This window comes from Bos grunniens, chromosome 15 (genome assembly GCF_055505025.1).
Source record: "Bos grunniens cultivar Pamir isolate PY7600 chromosome 15, Bosgru_T2T1.0, whole genome shotgun sequence".
Lineage (NCBI taxonomy): Eukaryota > Metazoa > Chordata > Mammalia > Artiodactyla > Bovidae > Bos > Bos grunniens.
In genome coordinates, this window is record NC_141179.1 from 73,431,321 (window position 1) to 73,447,318 (window position 15,998).

Below are 15,998 nucleotides of genomic sequence, written 5' to 3' on the forward strand. Positions count from 1 at the left end.
CAATGGCTAAAGAAGCTGAGCCACCGGTGGGACTTCCCCAGTGATCTAGTGGTTGAGACTTCACCTTCCAATGCAAGGGGGTGTGGGCTTGATCTCTGGTGGGGGAGTTAAGATCCCACATGCCTCGGGGCCAAAAAAAACAAATGATAAAACAGAAGCACTACTGTTAAGACTTTAAAAATGGTCAACATCAAAAAATCTTAAAAAAAAAAAAAGGTGCAGAGCCCCTGAGTTCTGGTCTACCCCACTTTGGCAGGGAAGATTCCACACCAGAGACTGGTGAGGTTTAGGAACAAGTTGCTGAGAAGATCACGAAATCTCAGGGACTAAGGAATTCATGACTCCAACTGGGTTTTAGACTCCAGCAGGACATGACATTTGTGAAGACAGATGTCCTTAAGATGCAGCTATATGGTTTCTCTCTGTGCATACTTCTGCCTCTGCTCAAACAAGAGCTGATCAATGCCTTGTCACTCCACTGATCTTTCCTCTAACCTGATCCAAAATTATCAGCATTTTGTTATTAATATGAAATTTTCCTTTTCTGTAAACTCTTTTTCCTATGGCTCTTTTATGTGCTGACATAATATAATAAATGCTTAATCCTCTATTAACTTAATCAAACAATAAATACAAATATCAATGTGATTAACAGAGCAATGGATAGATAGCACACTGCCCCATTTACCTCTGAAATGGACATTCTGGACAAATCTTGTTTTTGAAAATAAAATCTTCCTCCCCTCACCTTGCCCCTCTGAGCTCCACCCTAATTTGGAGATGTTGTGTTGGGAGATTTCCTCCCAAGTTCTCTTTGTGAGCAGCTCTCAGTGTCCTGGGCTATTCATCTTCCCACCTTCTTGCTTGCAAATGTCCCCAGGGATTAGCATCAAAAAGCCAAGAATGAAAAGGCAGATGCTACAAATCAACCAAAGGAAAAGACAAAATATTCTGTGATGAAAGGTACTAGAGTTTTCCATCAATGACTCTATTTAATAAAGAAATATAGATGTCTAAAGAGCCCTAGACAGAAATATTAAATTGGAATTCAGGCTACTGCTATCTAAGAGTCCAAATACCTTACCAATTCGAGTTGAAGTCATCCATAATATATTATGATGACTCTTTGAGACAGACGCTAAAGGCAGAGATAGTATTTCCAGAAAACTATTATTTTGTTAAAGTTATTCAAAGGGAGTGTAAGCCCTCAATTTCTCTCTTAATCATTTCCAGTTTGATCAGTAGCCACTAAATTTATCATATTAATTTACTGTCATTTTATAAAGAACAGAATCTGCTCTGCTCTAGGATTTGTATAAGAATCAGGAACTGTTCAAAGAAAAACATAGCAGCTACTTGGAATTTGAAGTTTGGGCCAGGTTTTAAATATCACATTCTATTACTGGACAATGGGTTCTGACTTAGGGGTCTGATTGCCATCTTATGTGCTGGGAAAGGAGAGGGGAGTACGTAGGAAGATAATTATTCCTCAATCTTCTGGTTTCCTTGAAAATAATTTTTCCCAAATTCTGGTGGCTTCTTTTTCAATTCCTTTGCTCTTCCTTAGAGATAGACAGACAGGCTTGGAGAGATTTCTAGAGTTGTGGGTTCAGTACTGGAAAGGCCAGGGTTGCTTCACACTGAACCTCATTCTTCAATGTCAGCTCTATTATGATCAAATTGATACTGGTCTCCATTTGCCTCTTCCTTCATCTTATCTCTCAGTTGGCTTAATATTCAGATCGGAAAGAAAACTACTTTTTATCTAGCCCCTTCAAAATCTACCATTAATACAGGATATTGGTTCTGGGTTGGTAGGGGAGGGTAAAAGAAAATGTTTGGAGCAGTTTGGAACTGTAGCCAGAGTGGCATCTTAACAGAGTCCATGTGGAGTATTGGAATATTTCTTTAAAAAAAAAAAAAGTCTCTAGACCAGGAGCCAGAAAATTCGAGTTTTAAAGTTTCAAACAAACTCAGTGTTGCCTTCATCAATTTTTCCCCTACTTAGAGTGAATAAGAACAAATGCAGTAAATTTATTTCCATCTCTGAACTAGATAATTTCAACGTCTTGTTGAGCTCAAATATTTCCTGATCCCGAGGTTAGCTGCCATTTGACTTCCTTATTAATTTTGATAATTACTGGATTCTCCCTTCCTCCTTTTTCTAACAGTACTCAAAATCCAGATAGACTAGTTTCCCACCCAGGGAACCCTTGCCCATCACTTCTAGCTTTTGACTGGTAATTTTCCTTATTTTATCTTCATCCTTTCTCTTTAACACTGGTAAAAACCTCTCAGGGAAATGGAATGCAACCTTCCATAATGGAGTTGACCCTGGGCAAACCCATAGTTTGAAAGTTGTCATATAGACTATGGCTGTCTTAATAAGTAAAATTTCAAAATTATTTCCAAAAAGATTCCCCATGTTTCCTAGGAAGTTATTTCAAAAGTTCTAAAATCAAAGAAAAAGACACATTTGAAAATATCCAGATCAGATCAGATCAGATCAGTCACTCAGTCAAGTCCAACTCTTTTCGACTCCATGAATCGCAGCACGCCAGGCCTCCCTGTCCATCGCCAACTCCCAGAGTTCACTCAGACTCACGTCCATCGAGTCAGTGATGCCATCCAGCCATCTCATCCTCTGTTGTCCCCTTCTCCTCCTGCCCCCAATCCCTCCCAGCATCAGAGTCTTTTCCAATGAGTCAACTCTTTGCATGAGGTGGCCAAAGTACTGGAGTTTCAGCTTTAGCATCATTCCTTCCAAAGAAATCCCAGGGCTGATCTCCTTCAGAATGGACTGGTTGGATCTCCTTGCAGTCCAAGGGACTCTCAAGAGTCTTCTCCAACACCACAGTTCAAAAGCATCAATTCTTCAGTGCTCAGCCTTCTTCACAGTCCAACTCTCACATCCATACATGACCACACGAAAAAGCATAGCCTTGACTAGACGAACCCTTGTTGGCAAAGTAATGTCTCTGCTTTTGAATATGCTATCTAGGTTGGTCATAACTTTCCTTCCAAGGAGTAAGCGTCTTTTAATTTCATGGCTGCAGTCACCATCTGCAGTGATTTTGGAGCCCAGAAAAATAAAGTCTGACAATGTTTCCACTGTTTCCCCATCTATTTCCATGAAGTGGTGGGACCAGATGCCATGATCTTTGTTTTCTGAATGTTGAGCTTTAAGCCAACTTTTTCACTCTTCACTTTCACTTTCATCAAGAGGCTCTTTAGTTCCTCTTCACTTTCTGCCATAAGGGTGGTGTCATCTGCATATCTGAGGTTATTGATATTTCTCCTGGCAATCTTGATTCTAGTTTGTGTTTCTTCCAGTCCAGCATTTCTCATGATGTACTCTGCATATAAGTTAAATAAACAGGGTGACAATATACAGCCTTGACATACTCCTTTTCCTATTTGGAACCAGTCTGTTGTTCCATGTCCAGTTCTAACTGTTGCTTCCTGACCTGCATACAAATTTCTCAAGAGGCAGATCAGGTGGTCTGGTATTCCCATCTCTTTCATAATTTTCCACAGTTTATTGTGATCCACACAGTCAAAGGCTTTGGCATAGTCAATAAAGCAGAAATAGATGTTTTTCTGGAACTCTCTTGCTTTTTCAATGATCCAGCAGATGTTGGCAATTTGATCTCTGGTTCCTCTGCCTTTTCTAAAACCAGCTTGAACATCAGGAAGTTCACAGTTTACATATTGCTGAAGCCTGGCTTGGAGAATTTTGAGCATTACTTTACTAGCGTGTGAGATGAGTGCAATTGTGCGGTAGTTTGAGCATTCTTTGGCATTGCCTTTCTTTGGGATTGGAATGAAAACTGACCTTTTCCAGTCCTGTGGCCACTGCTGAGTTTTCCCAATTTGCTGGCATATTGAGTGCAGCACTTTCACAGCATCATCATTCAGGATTTGAAAGAGCTCAACTGGAATTCCATCACTTCCACTAGCTTTGTTCGTAGTGATGCTTTCTAAGGCCCACTTGACTTCACATTCCAGGATGTCTGGCTCTAGGCTGATGATCACACCACCATGATTATCTGGGTCATGAAGATCTTTTTTGTATAGTTCTTCTGTGTATTCTTGCCACCTCTTCTTAATATCTTCTGCTTCTGTTAGGTCCATACCATTTCTGTCCTTTATCGAGCTCATCTTTGCATGAAATGTTCCTTTGGTATCTCTGATTTTCTTGAAGAGATCCCTAGTCTTTCCCATTCTGTTGTTTTCCTCTATTTCTTTGCATTGATCGCTGAGGAAGGCTTTCTTATCTCTTCTTGCTATTCTTTGGAACTCTGCATCCAGATATTTATATCTTTCCTTTTCTCCTTTGCTTTTCGCTTCTCTTCTTTTCACAGCTATTTGTAAGGCCTCCCCAGACAGCCATGTTGCTTTTTTGCATTTCTTTTCCATGGGGATGGTCTTGATCCCTGTCTCCTGTACAATGTCATGAACCTCATTCCATAGTTCATCAGGCACTCTATCTATCAGATCTAGGCCCTTAAATCTATTTCTCACTTCCACTGTATAATCATAAGGGATTTGATTTAGGTCATACCTGAATGGTCTAGTGGTTTTCCCTACTTTCTTCAATTTCAGTCTGAATTTGGCAATAAGGAGTTCATGGTCTGAGCCACAGTCATCTCCCAGTCTTGTTTTTGCTGACTGTGTAGAGCTTCTCCATCTTTGGCTGCAAAGAATATAATCAATCTGATTTCGGTGTTGACCATCTGGTGATGTCCATGTATAGAGTCTTCTTTTGTGTTGTTGGAAGACGGTGTTTTTTATGACCAGTGCATTTTCTTGGCAAAACTCTATTAGTCTTTGCCCTGCTTCATTCCGTATTCCAAGGCCAAATTTGCCTGTTACTCCAGGTGTTTCTTGACTTCCTACTTTTGCATTCCAGTCCCCTATAATGAAAAGGACATCCAACTACATATCAAATAATGGCTCAGACCATGAAGTCTCTCCTCAGCTACTCAGTGTTTTCAATAAATATGAAGGCTCAGGAAGCAAGGAACATGAGCAGAAAGAAGAGAAAAAGAGAAGGAAAGAGAGAGAGGGCAGAAGGGAAGAAGGAAGGTAGGGTGGAAGGGAAGGAGGGAGGGAATATTTACACTATTACACTTTCAAGTATTTAAGCTAGGTACATTCACATAATTTGCTTCATTTACTTAAGATTAAGCCTAGAGTGTAGACTCAGAATTGCCAGCACCCTGTTGCACATACAATAACTGATATTTCAAATAGTCCATGAACCCACTCCACCAGTTGTGCGACTTCAGATTTTCTATTTGAAACGATACCTCCTAGAGCATGGGGCTGATACTTCCTCTAAGAGATGACCCATGTCTTTTTAGCAGTCAAATCTGGCCTTACCATTCCATTGAGTTCTTGTTCCAGTGCTCAGTCTTCTCAGTTAGTTGGAGTAAAACTGAGCCAGATTGGTAACAAAGATCATCACTCCATAGTCCCAGAACTAACTTCTAATGGCCTGGTGATTTTTGTGAAATTCCTATCTGATGGAGGCTGAGAGAGGAATGGAGGAGAGTGAGAAAGGGGAGGGAGAGGCCGCCCTGCAGATGACCTTGGAGCACTGTGAATGATGTCTGATGTTCAGCAGTTAGAGGCTATCAGACACTAATATACTCTCTGGGCCGAACTGAATAGGCCCATTACTCTCAACTGCAATTCGCCATCTGTGAAGTGAGCTGGTGGCTTCAGACAAGACTACAAATTGCACCTGATACCAAAAAAGACATGGAGGGGATTATGAGCCAAAACCAACGGAAGCACAGACAGAGACACTGAGTGGCCAAAGGCCATAAAAGCTAAGAAGGAATAAAATTCAGTCTTCAGAAGAGCCCCAAAATGACCCCAACCATTCAGAAGACTGAATTCAAGGATCCTAACAGACTGCATGGAAGTTCCCCGGGTCAAAGGTCTGGTACTGTTAGGAGAGTTTTGCACAGCTGAAGCTGACAAAACCCTCCTCTCCCTATCAGGCAGCCCCTTTCAGGCTGTTGTCACAATTCATTAGCTCCTTCTGACATTCATTTGACATCATTGCAGGAAAGGGATCTAATCACAGCCCAAAGAAAGAGGCTTTCAAAAGCATGATGGCTGCAGATACAGAGCAGTTCATAAGTTTTGAATGATGATGATGAGGATGATAATGACAATCCACGATGCTGACGAATAACATGTTTTCCTTCTCATTACAAGCAAATGCCAGTTGACAGATGTGGCTTTAAAATCATACATGAACTTGTGTTTAGATCCCGACTCTGCCACTTAGGAGCTGTTATGGATGGAACTGTGTTCCCTTCAAATGTGTATGTTCAAGACCCAACCCCCAGTGTGACTGCATTTAGAGACAGAAACTTTTAGGAGATAATTAAGGTTAAATGAGGTAATAAGTGAAAGTGAAAGTTGCTCAGTCGTGTCCGACTCTTTGCAACCCCATGGTCCCATACAGTCCATGGAACTCTCCAGGCCAGAATATTGGAGTGGGTAGCCTTTCCCTTCTCCAGAGGATATTCCCAACCCAGGGATCAAACCCAGGTCTCCCGCATTGCAGGCGGATTCTTTACCAGCTGAGCCACAAGGGAAGCCCAAAAATACTGGAGTGGGTAGCCTATCCCTTCTCCAGTGGATCTTCCTGACCCTGGAATCGAACCTGGGTCTGTTGCACTTCAGGCAGATTTTTTAAACTGAGCTATGAGGGAGGTAATAAGAGGAGGGTTGTAATCTGACAGGACCAGTGTCATAAGAAAAGGAAAATGTGCTAGAGATCTCTCTCTTCACATGCATAGAGAGGAAAGGACACGTGAGGATGCAGAGTTGATGGCCATCTGCAAACCAGGAAGAGAGACATTTTCAGAACTCAACCCTGCTGGCACCTTGATTTTGGACTTCCAGCCTTCAGAACTGTAAGAAAATATGTGTCTGTTACTTAAGACACTCAGCTGTAGTATCTTGCTATGGCAGCCTGAGCAGACAAATATAGGAGCAATACCATCTAGGCAAGCTGTAATGATACCTTGGACAGTTCAGGGGTATATTTGAATATCGAGGGCTCAGCATGTTGACTGGCACATAGTCAGTAACTGGTATCTCCCAGCACCTTCCCCATGACATTCCAAGCAATCATTATATTGAGGAAGCATAAACCCAGGTACCAGGAATCTATTGAAGCTAGGCCAGCTGGGAAACAGCAGAGGGCTTTTCAGTCGAAAATAAGAAGTGGGTAAAAAAATCTTCATTCATTAAACACCTTCTACACACCAGACACTGCCGTGAGAATTCCCAGGCTCACTGTCTCATTCTTACAACAACTCTGTAGGAGGTTACTGCCACTCAGAAAAGTTAAAGAGTCCTTCCTAAGATTCCACAACAATTAGGAGTGGAGATGGGAACCCAGATCTCACAGACTGCAGAGCCGTCATCTAGCACGAGCCACACAAGCCCTAGGAGGTAAGCCTACGTGTGTAGGACATACAGCCTGGTACTGTGAGCTGCTCACCCAAAACACACAGAGGAGCAAGCAAAAGAGAGTGGGCTGATCAGGCAAAGTATGATCAGTCAGCTATGAGCAGACCAAGTAAAATCAAGTTAAGAGAACTAAAAACCACTTCTTTAGGAATACCTAATTAACATGGAGTTGGGGTATTAATATAAATAAGTGAAAAGCAGCATATGCAAATTTTAAAAACTATGATTCCATGTATATAGTAATTTTTTCTGACATTCATCTGACATTATTTCAGGAAAAAGATACTTCTCATTGTATACATTTAGATATATACGTATTCATGCAGGTAAGAGTAGCAGGAAATACACCAAAATGTTTATTTTGTAGGAAAATTGTGTTCCTCTCCATACTTTCAGTGTTTTCTATAACTGTAAAATAATTATATATTATCTTTTTATTCCCTGAAAGTCATATATTTATTGGATTTACTCAGTTTTAACTTAAAACTTTTTTTTGTTTTTCGTTTTAGGACTCTATCCAGGAATTACATTATATTTAGTGGTAACGTGTCTCTGGACTCCTCTTGGCTATGACAGTCTTTCATACTTCCCCTGTTTTTGATGAGCTTAGTGGCTTTAAGCATCACTTATGTATTTGGCAGGATGTTCCTCAGTAGAAATCTGTCTGATGTTCTTTCATGATTGGATTGGCATTATGTGTTTTAGAGCAAAACAGTGCTGATGAAAAGTGGCATTTCCATCACAAAATATCTAAGATACATACTATCATCATGACTTTTCATTGTTGATTTTGAGGAGGCATTTGTCAGACTTTTCCACTGTAAAGTTTCTCTTTTCCACCCCACCCTTTCCATACTGTGCTCTTTGGAAGGAAGTCACTGGGAGCAGCTTACCCTTAGAGAGTGGGGAGTTATGTCTTACCATCTTGAGGCCAGAGAATCTGTATAAATGATCTGGAATTTTGCATGAGAAATGTGTCTGTTTTCCACCATGTATTTATTTATTTAATCATTCACTTATATTGGTATGCACTCATGGATATTTATTTCATACTGTAGAATGGAATTCAACACTATTTTACACTTAATTTATTTCAGCTCTAGCCATGAGGAGCTCCTCAGTTGGCTCTTGTGTCCATTTGATATATTACATCAATTTGGGTATTTTTGCTTTATATTTTAGAGCACTTGCACTCATTTAAATCCTTCAGGCTAGGCTTCAATAGTATGGGAAACGAGAACTACAGATGTACAAGCTGGATTTAGAAAAGGCAGAGGAACTAGAAATCTAATTGCCAACTTCCGTTGGATCATAGTAAAAGCAAGAGAGTTCCAGAAAAACATCTACTTCTGCTTCATTGACTATACTAAAACCTTTGACTGTGTGGATCACAATAAACTGTGGAAAATTCTTAAAGAGATGGGAATACCAAACCACCTTACCTGCCTCCTAAGAAACCTGTACACAGGTCAAAAAGCAACAGTTAGAACTGGACATGGAACAAAAGACTTTTCTAAATTGGGAAAGGAGTACATCAAGGCTGTATATTGTCACCCTGCTTATTTAACTGATATGCAAAGTGCATCATGTGAAATGCTAGGCTGGATAAAGCTCAAGCTAGAATCAAGATTGCTGGGAGAAATATCAGTAACTTCATGCAGATGACACCACCCTTATGGCAGAAAGCAAAGAGGAAATAAAGAGTCTCTTGATGAAGGTGAAAGAGGAGAGTGAAAAAGCTGGCTTAAAACTCAACATTGCAAAAACCAAGATCATGGCATCTGGTCCCATCACTTCATGGCAAATACATGGGGAAACAAAGGAAACAGTAACAGAGATTATTTTCTTGGGCTCCAAAGTCACCACAAATGATGACTGCAGCCCTGAAATTAAATGACACTTGCTCCTTGGAAGAAAAACTATGACAAACCTAGACAGCATATTCAAAAGCAGAGATGTTACTTTGCCAACAAAGGTCCATATAGTCAAAACTATGGTTTTTCCTGTAGCTATGTATGGATGTGAGAGTTGGACCATAAAGAAGGCTGAGCACCAAAGAATTGATGCTTTCCCACTGTGGTACTGGAGAATGCATTGAGAGTCCCTTGGACTGCAAGGAGATCAAACCAGTCAATCCTAAAGGAAATTAACCCTGAATACTCATTGGAAGGACTGATGCTGAAGCTTCAGTACTTTGGCCACCTGATGCAAAGAGCCAACTCACTGGAAAAGGCCCTGATGCTGGGAAAGACTGAGGGAATGAGGAGAAGGGGCTGGCAGAGGATGAGATCATTGGATGGCATCACTGACTCAATGGACTTGAGTTTGAACAGACTCCAGGAGATAATGAAGGACAGTGAAGACTTGCGTGCCACACGGTCCATGAGGTCGCAAAGAATCTGACACAACTAAGCGACTGAACAACAGTTCTTGAATGTTTCAGTCTGTTTTTCTTTTTCTTTTTTTTAATTTTAGTTTATAGTTTCTACTGACATCTTCAAGCTCATCAACTGTTTTCTCAGCTTTGTCTGCTCTACTGATGAGTATATCAAAGGCCCTCATTTCTGTTATAGTTTTTCATCTCTAGCATTTTGATTATTTCCTTCATCTCTATGTCTATATCACCTTCCAGTCTATCTGCTTTTCTATTCTAGTCCTTAACATATTCATGACAGTTACTGTAAATTTCCTGTTTAATATATCTAACACCACTGTCATATCTGAGTCTGGTTCTGATGTCTGCTTTATTTCTTAAGACAGTTTTTTTTTTCTTGCCTTATAATTTTTTCTTAAAAACTATACATGTTATATTAGGTAATAAAATAATTATGTAAACAGAACTTTAATGTGAGGATTTACATAAATCTGGCTAGGATTTAATTTTTTAGAAACTGTAAATGTCAGAAGCTTCAAATTCCTCAGATGTCCCTGTTTTTGTCTCACCTCTTGACTTTGGGCCACCCTAAAGCAGTCCTCCTCAGAGACAGTGTGTCTTAGAGCTCTTTCAGCTGCAACATGCTGTTATCATACTGGAGCCCCCATTGTAGGCATAAAGCAAGTAAAATGGAAAGTGTTAGTTGCTCAGTCATGTCCGACTCTTTGTGACCCCATGGACTGTAGCCTGCCAGGCTCCTCTGTCCATGGGATTCTCCAGGCAAGAATGCTGGAGTGGGTTGCCATGCCCTTCTCCAGGGGATCTTCCTGACCCAGGGATCGAACCTGGGTCTCCCACATTGCAGCCATATTCTTTACTATCTGAGCTACCAGGGAGGCCCATTGTAGGCATAAGGTACTGGAGAAAAGAAGAATTCTATATTCTTATGATTAAATCCTAAACTCCATGGGTCTGACTTCCTGGGTTGTGACCCTCAGAAGTGTTGATCCAGTAGTATGGAATCCCCCTTCTCACCTCCACCTCAGGGAAGACGAGGTTAAAGGCTGCTAAAGTAGGAGGAATGACCTTTCTCCAGGTGTGATGAGGCTGTGTTAAAGACTTTTCTTCTGGAGAGTAGTCCGTTGTTTTCCCGAACAAATTTCACAATGGTTATTTCATTACTTCCCCTATCAGAGCCTTAAGGGGATATTTCTCAGATCTTACCATTAAATTCTGGTGGAGTTCCTAGAGGTAAAATCCACAGAAGTGTGCAACCCTCACCACAACTGTCTCATAAGAGTTTCTCCTTTCTCCTTAGAGTAGAATCAGCCTGTAGCAACTTACCAAAATTACCAATGAAGTATTCTGACCATGTATGGTTCCGGGTATTCACCAGTCTCCAGATTCCAGGGTGAGGGTTTGTCCTCTATTTCAATTCCTGGATAGGTCCAATAAGTGTCCTTCATTTTCTGTTTGTTAAGTTTCATGATGTTGAAAATACAGGAGTGATGGTTTGCAAGCTCTTTCCATGTTGGAACTGAAATCAGTATTTATATATTGCTTTTATAATCAGAAAACCATATTAAAAGAAAAGGGGGAAAAGAACTTTCACAGTAACCACTGGTTTAACAAAACCATTAGGCACAATCTTAATTTTAGGGGTAAAAATTTATTCATTTTTTATGCTAAATTTAAGTAGGGCACCGTTTTTCTATGGCTTAGGTCGGTGTAGCACCATTGCTGGAGCATAACGTTTGCCTGAAAATAGATTTAAGTCATATTTATGCCTCCTACCAGCGGAGCAAAGCCACTTGTATTTCAGCCTCCTTATTTCTCAACCTAGGGTAGTAGCTATACCATAGGGATGTTATGAGAATAAAATGACATAATCTACATGGAAAATACCATGTAAAGTACAGATTTCTTTTCCTATAGAAACAATATATTAATCAGAAGCCTTCTACAAATATGAATTTTCTTTCTCTCTCTCCCCCCCTCTCTCTCGGGCGTGCTCTCTCTCTCACACACACCCACACGTATTTCCTAGGACTATGACTGATCCATCTCATCAGAAATGAAAATGCTATTTACCTTTCCAACAAATCATCCCAGAACCTAATCCACTATCCTTTATAGACTGCTTCTTGGCCCACATTTGGATAGAATTTTCTTTTATGAATCCAAAGGCAACCATCTGTCAAATTTCCAACTATCACATCTATGGAGATAAGAGCATGAGAGGAAAAATAAATAAATAAACAGACACAGTATGAACTGAAAATGAGTCACTGGCATGCCCACCTAATCTCACAGTAGGAACAACACAAAGGAAAAGATGATAGACCTAGAGGATTTTGTAACTCATCCTTTCTGGCACATTCCCCAACATCACAGACACCCCTTCTGCCATCTCTCCAAATGTTTCCTTAATGGAGCCAAAGAAACAGTGTTTGGGAGTCTCTAATTCCAATTCCTCATGCACAATAGGCTGAGTTTTCCAAATAAACAAGAAGTTAAGAAGTTCCAAGTTCATTAGGAAGTCATCAGTGCATTGACATTTGTGTGAAAAGTTCAGTGGTTCAGAACCAATTTCACCCATAACGCATGTGGTCTAGTCCCTTAGAAATGGGTCCCTAGATTTTAATCATGATCCTGTGGCTGAGAAAAGAAATAACCTTCTCTCCTACTCTCTCTATACTTCTTGTCACATATACACTGTCTTTGTTGTGTTGGGGTGGGCAGAGGGAAAGAGAGAGAGAAGAATTAGAACAGTATAAGGAAGATCTCAACCTTGAAGTCAATGACTGGGTCAATTAGAATGTTAATTATCTGGAAATGAGAGGTGTCTTTTAGATTAAACTTCCAAACTGGCTGGACATCATCTGAAGAGTTTCATAAAAGTCCTCATTCTAGAGGCTTAGCATTTAGTGAACAAATCCCCATCTTCATATTGTCCTAATCTACATTATTCATGACATGATAGCTTTTACATCAGTCCTGCTCCTATGAACCTTATTCTTCTGCACATGAAAAAATCTCAATCCCTAGCATCTATGTGGTTTATTCTGCCACACTCTAGTTCCCCACGGTTTGGAAATAGAAGACCTGTTCTTTCCTCCTCTTTGATTCTCTAATTAATCTGCAATAAATGAAGGCTCCAAGTGTTTTATGGCACTTCAGTTTCCCATTCCCCTCTGACATTTGGAGGGAAAATTGAACACACAGCAAGACCTCTGAACAAGAAGTAATAGCCGTTAAATTGAAACACGATGCAAGGTTTTCCTAACCATGAGCTCATAATACGTGTGTTCATAGAAAGTGATGTGCTTGCTGCCTGCAGCAAAACCAGATGCTCTCTGTTTCCAGTTGATCAATGTTGCTGTAAGGTAGGAGTACATGTCTGATTTTGAGAAAGAATTAAAGGGACAGGAAGATAATTCTACCTCAAGAGGCCACGCAATAATGGTGATGAGTTAAAATGCACCGAGTTTTGGATTCCATTCAGTGACACTTGCATAGCATTATGGAAAAACAATTTTCCTTGTAAATTCAGATTTGGGATTGAATTGGAATAGGATTTGCTACTTTCCAGCTAACTGATCTCAAGAAACAGGAACAACCACCGCATAGCAAACCTGTGATAAGTTAATGGACACAGAGTGACACTGCCCAGCACCTGCTCAATAGAGGGCGTTTGCCTAAAAAATGTGAGCGACATTATAATATTTTGTTTAAATTTCATATTTATGTTTTATAGAGACAGGTTGTATTAGTCTGTTAGCGTCTCATAACAAAATACAGCAGACTGAATGGTTTAAACAACAGAAACCTATTTTCTTACAGTTTTTGAGGTTTGAAGTTCAAAGTCAAGGTGCTAGCAAGTTTGGGTTCTCTTGAAACCTCTCTCCTTGCCTTGCAGGTGGCCCTTTTTGCACAAGACTCTTTTCTGTCTGTATTTTCATTCTCTCTGTGTGTGATGTCTGTACATTCTCATAAGGGCACTAGTTTTAATGAGGTCAGGGCCTGGCTACCCACTCCAGTATTCTGGCCTGGAGAATTCCATGGACTCTATAGTCCATGGGGTTGCAAAGAGTCGGACATGACTGAGCGACTTTCACACATCCTTAACTACCTCTTTAAAGGCCCCATCACCAAGCACATTTACATTGGGGATTAGGGCTTCAACATAAGAACTGAAAAAGATGCATAATTCAGTTCATAAAAGAGGTATTATAAACACCATCTGATATAATAAATACCACTTAATGATTAAAAAAAAGCCTTATGTACCTTTGAGAAATTCACAAGGAAATATTAAACATCATATCTAGTTTGTCTCTGAACAACAGTAAAGCATTTTTGCCACCACCCTATCTCCTTGTCTGCAAAGTAAATATCACCTTTAGTTTCTAACATACTTGAGTAGCAGTTTCTCTGGCCCTAACTCTGAATCACCTTAGAAATAAGTAAGTTGACTAGGCATCTTCCCGCTGGAGGTAAGATTCTAATCAGTTCATTTTTTAAAGTCTTGCCAATGAACTAAGATTTGAAGAACAGAGAGATACTCAGTGATAAGTTCAGATATTGGTAAAATGTAAATAAGATTCACAAAACTAGCTTCTATAGTGTCCTACTGGGTGATTTGGTGGTTTTTCTAGGTTTCATTCACTATCATAATTACTCTCACACTCCACAAATAAAGAAAATAATTAATAATTCTGTTCTCTAGAGAATATACATACATATAGCCTGCCAGGCTCCTCTGTTCATGGAATTCTCCAGGCAAAACTACTGGAGTGGATTGCTATTCCCTCTTCCAGGGAATCTTCCTAACCCAGAGATTGAACCTGGTTCTCCCACACTGGAGATTTTTTTGCTGTCTGAATCACCAGGGAAGCTCTATATGTGCATATGTATATAATCCAAATAACCCCATTCTCTCCCTTATCTAATCATCTGCACTTATAGCTGCCAAAGACAGCATTCTGCAATACCATTTAGATCATTCCACTTCTTCCTATAAAAATATCAAGAACCTATTAGGATTTTCTCTTATTTTTCCTACCATTTTTTCTCAGCTTTCTCAGGATGGTCTCTGAAATATTTCCCCAATGTTTCCACCCAGATCACCAGCATGGTTTCTTACTCCCCCAGTCAGACCCAGCACCACCAGGAAGGAGTAGATTTCCAGGCATTCTCTGCAAAGTACTAAGTCCCAGCACAAGCATGCATTACTCCAGAGGCTCTGCTTTCTCAGGGACTTTGTATATTTACCTCTGATTCCATCATTTCATGGAAGATAGGGCCTAGGACACAAAAGGTAAATGAACTACAAGTGATCGAGACAGTGAACGCTTGTTTCTTTCTATCTATTTAAAATCTAGTTCTAAATTGTCCCCCTTGAGGAACTCTTTTAAGACCAATCCAACCAACTGATGACCCACTGGCTATCTGACCTCTGTTCTCATACTTTGATTAGACCTTGGTGACAAAGCACAAGTCGCTTTGAGGATGTCATTTCATTAGATAGCCATTTAAGAAGAATGTTCTATGTCACCCAGAAGGTAGAATAAGCCTTTGTACATAGAACATTCAAATGTTAGTTTTGTTTGATAAATTAATCTAACATTTCACTCATTTTCATAGCCCACACCCCAGCTTACTTCTAAATATTTAAACAAAGGCAGTGGATAGAGCTGCTTTTTATTAAATAATGTTTTAGAATGCTTCCCTGATGGCTCAGATGGTAAAGAATCTGCCCTCAATGTGGGAGACCTGGGTTTGATCCCTGTGTTGGGAAGATTCCCCTGGAAAAGGGCATGGCAACCCACTCCAGTATTCTTGCCTGGAGAATTCCCCGGACAGAAGCTATCGTCCATGGGGTCACAAAGAGTCAAACACGACTAAGTGACTAACATCTTCACTTTCACTTAAAATGCTTACTTTTTGTCACAAATTGGACTGAGAACAGACTTTATGTGCCCCCATAATGCCTACAAAAACCTTTGATGGAAACTGAGAGTAAGCCAGGTTATCCACTAACTCAAGGTCACAGAGTAAGTAAGTCAGGGTGTCAGGATCCATATGCAAGCCATTCTGACTCAAGAGCACCACATATATTCCC

General features: G+C 40.2%; 1 long non-coding RNA gene across 20 annotated transcripts in view; it reads right to left on the reverse strand.

Annotated features, from left to right (window-relative positions):
• Positions 1-15,998, reverse strand: part of LOC147358454 (uncharacterized) — a 461,639-nt gene that overhangs the window by 81,785 nt on the left and 363,856 nt on the right. For 14 of the 20 annotated variants that reach the window (XR_015142270.1, XR_015142287.1, XR_015142276.1 and 11 more), the window contains 2 exons: positions 11,966-12,092; positions 11,219-11,411 (listed from right to left, as the gene is read on the reverse strand). The exons of the other annotated variants lie outside the window; for them this stretch is intronic. This is a non-coding gene — a long non-coding RNA (uncharacterized LOC147358454). The remainder of the gene's footprint in view (positions 1-11,218; positions 11,412-11,965; positions 12,093-15,998) is intronic. 20 annotated transcript variants of the gene reach the window in all.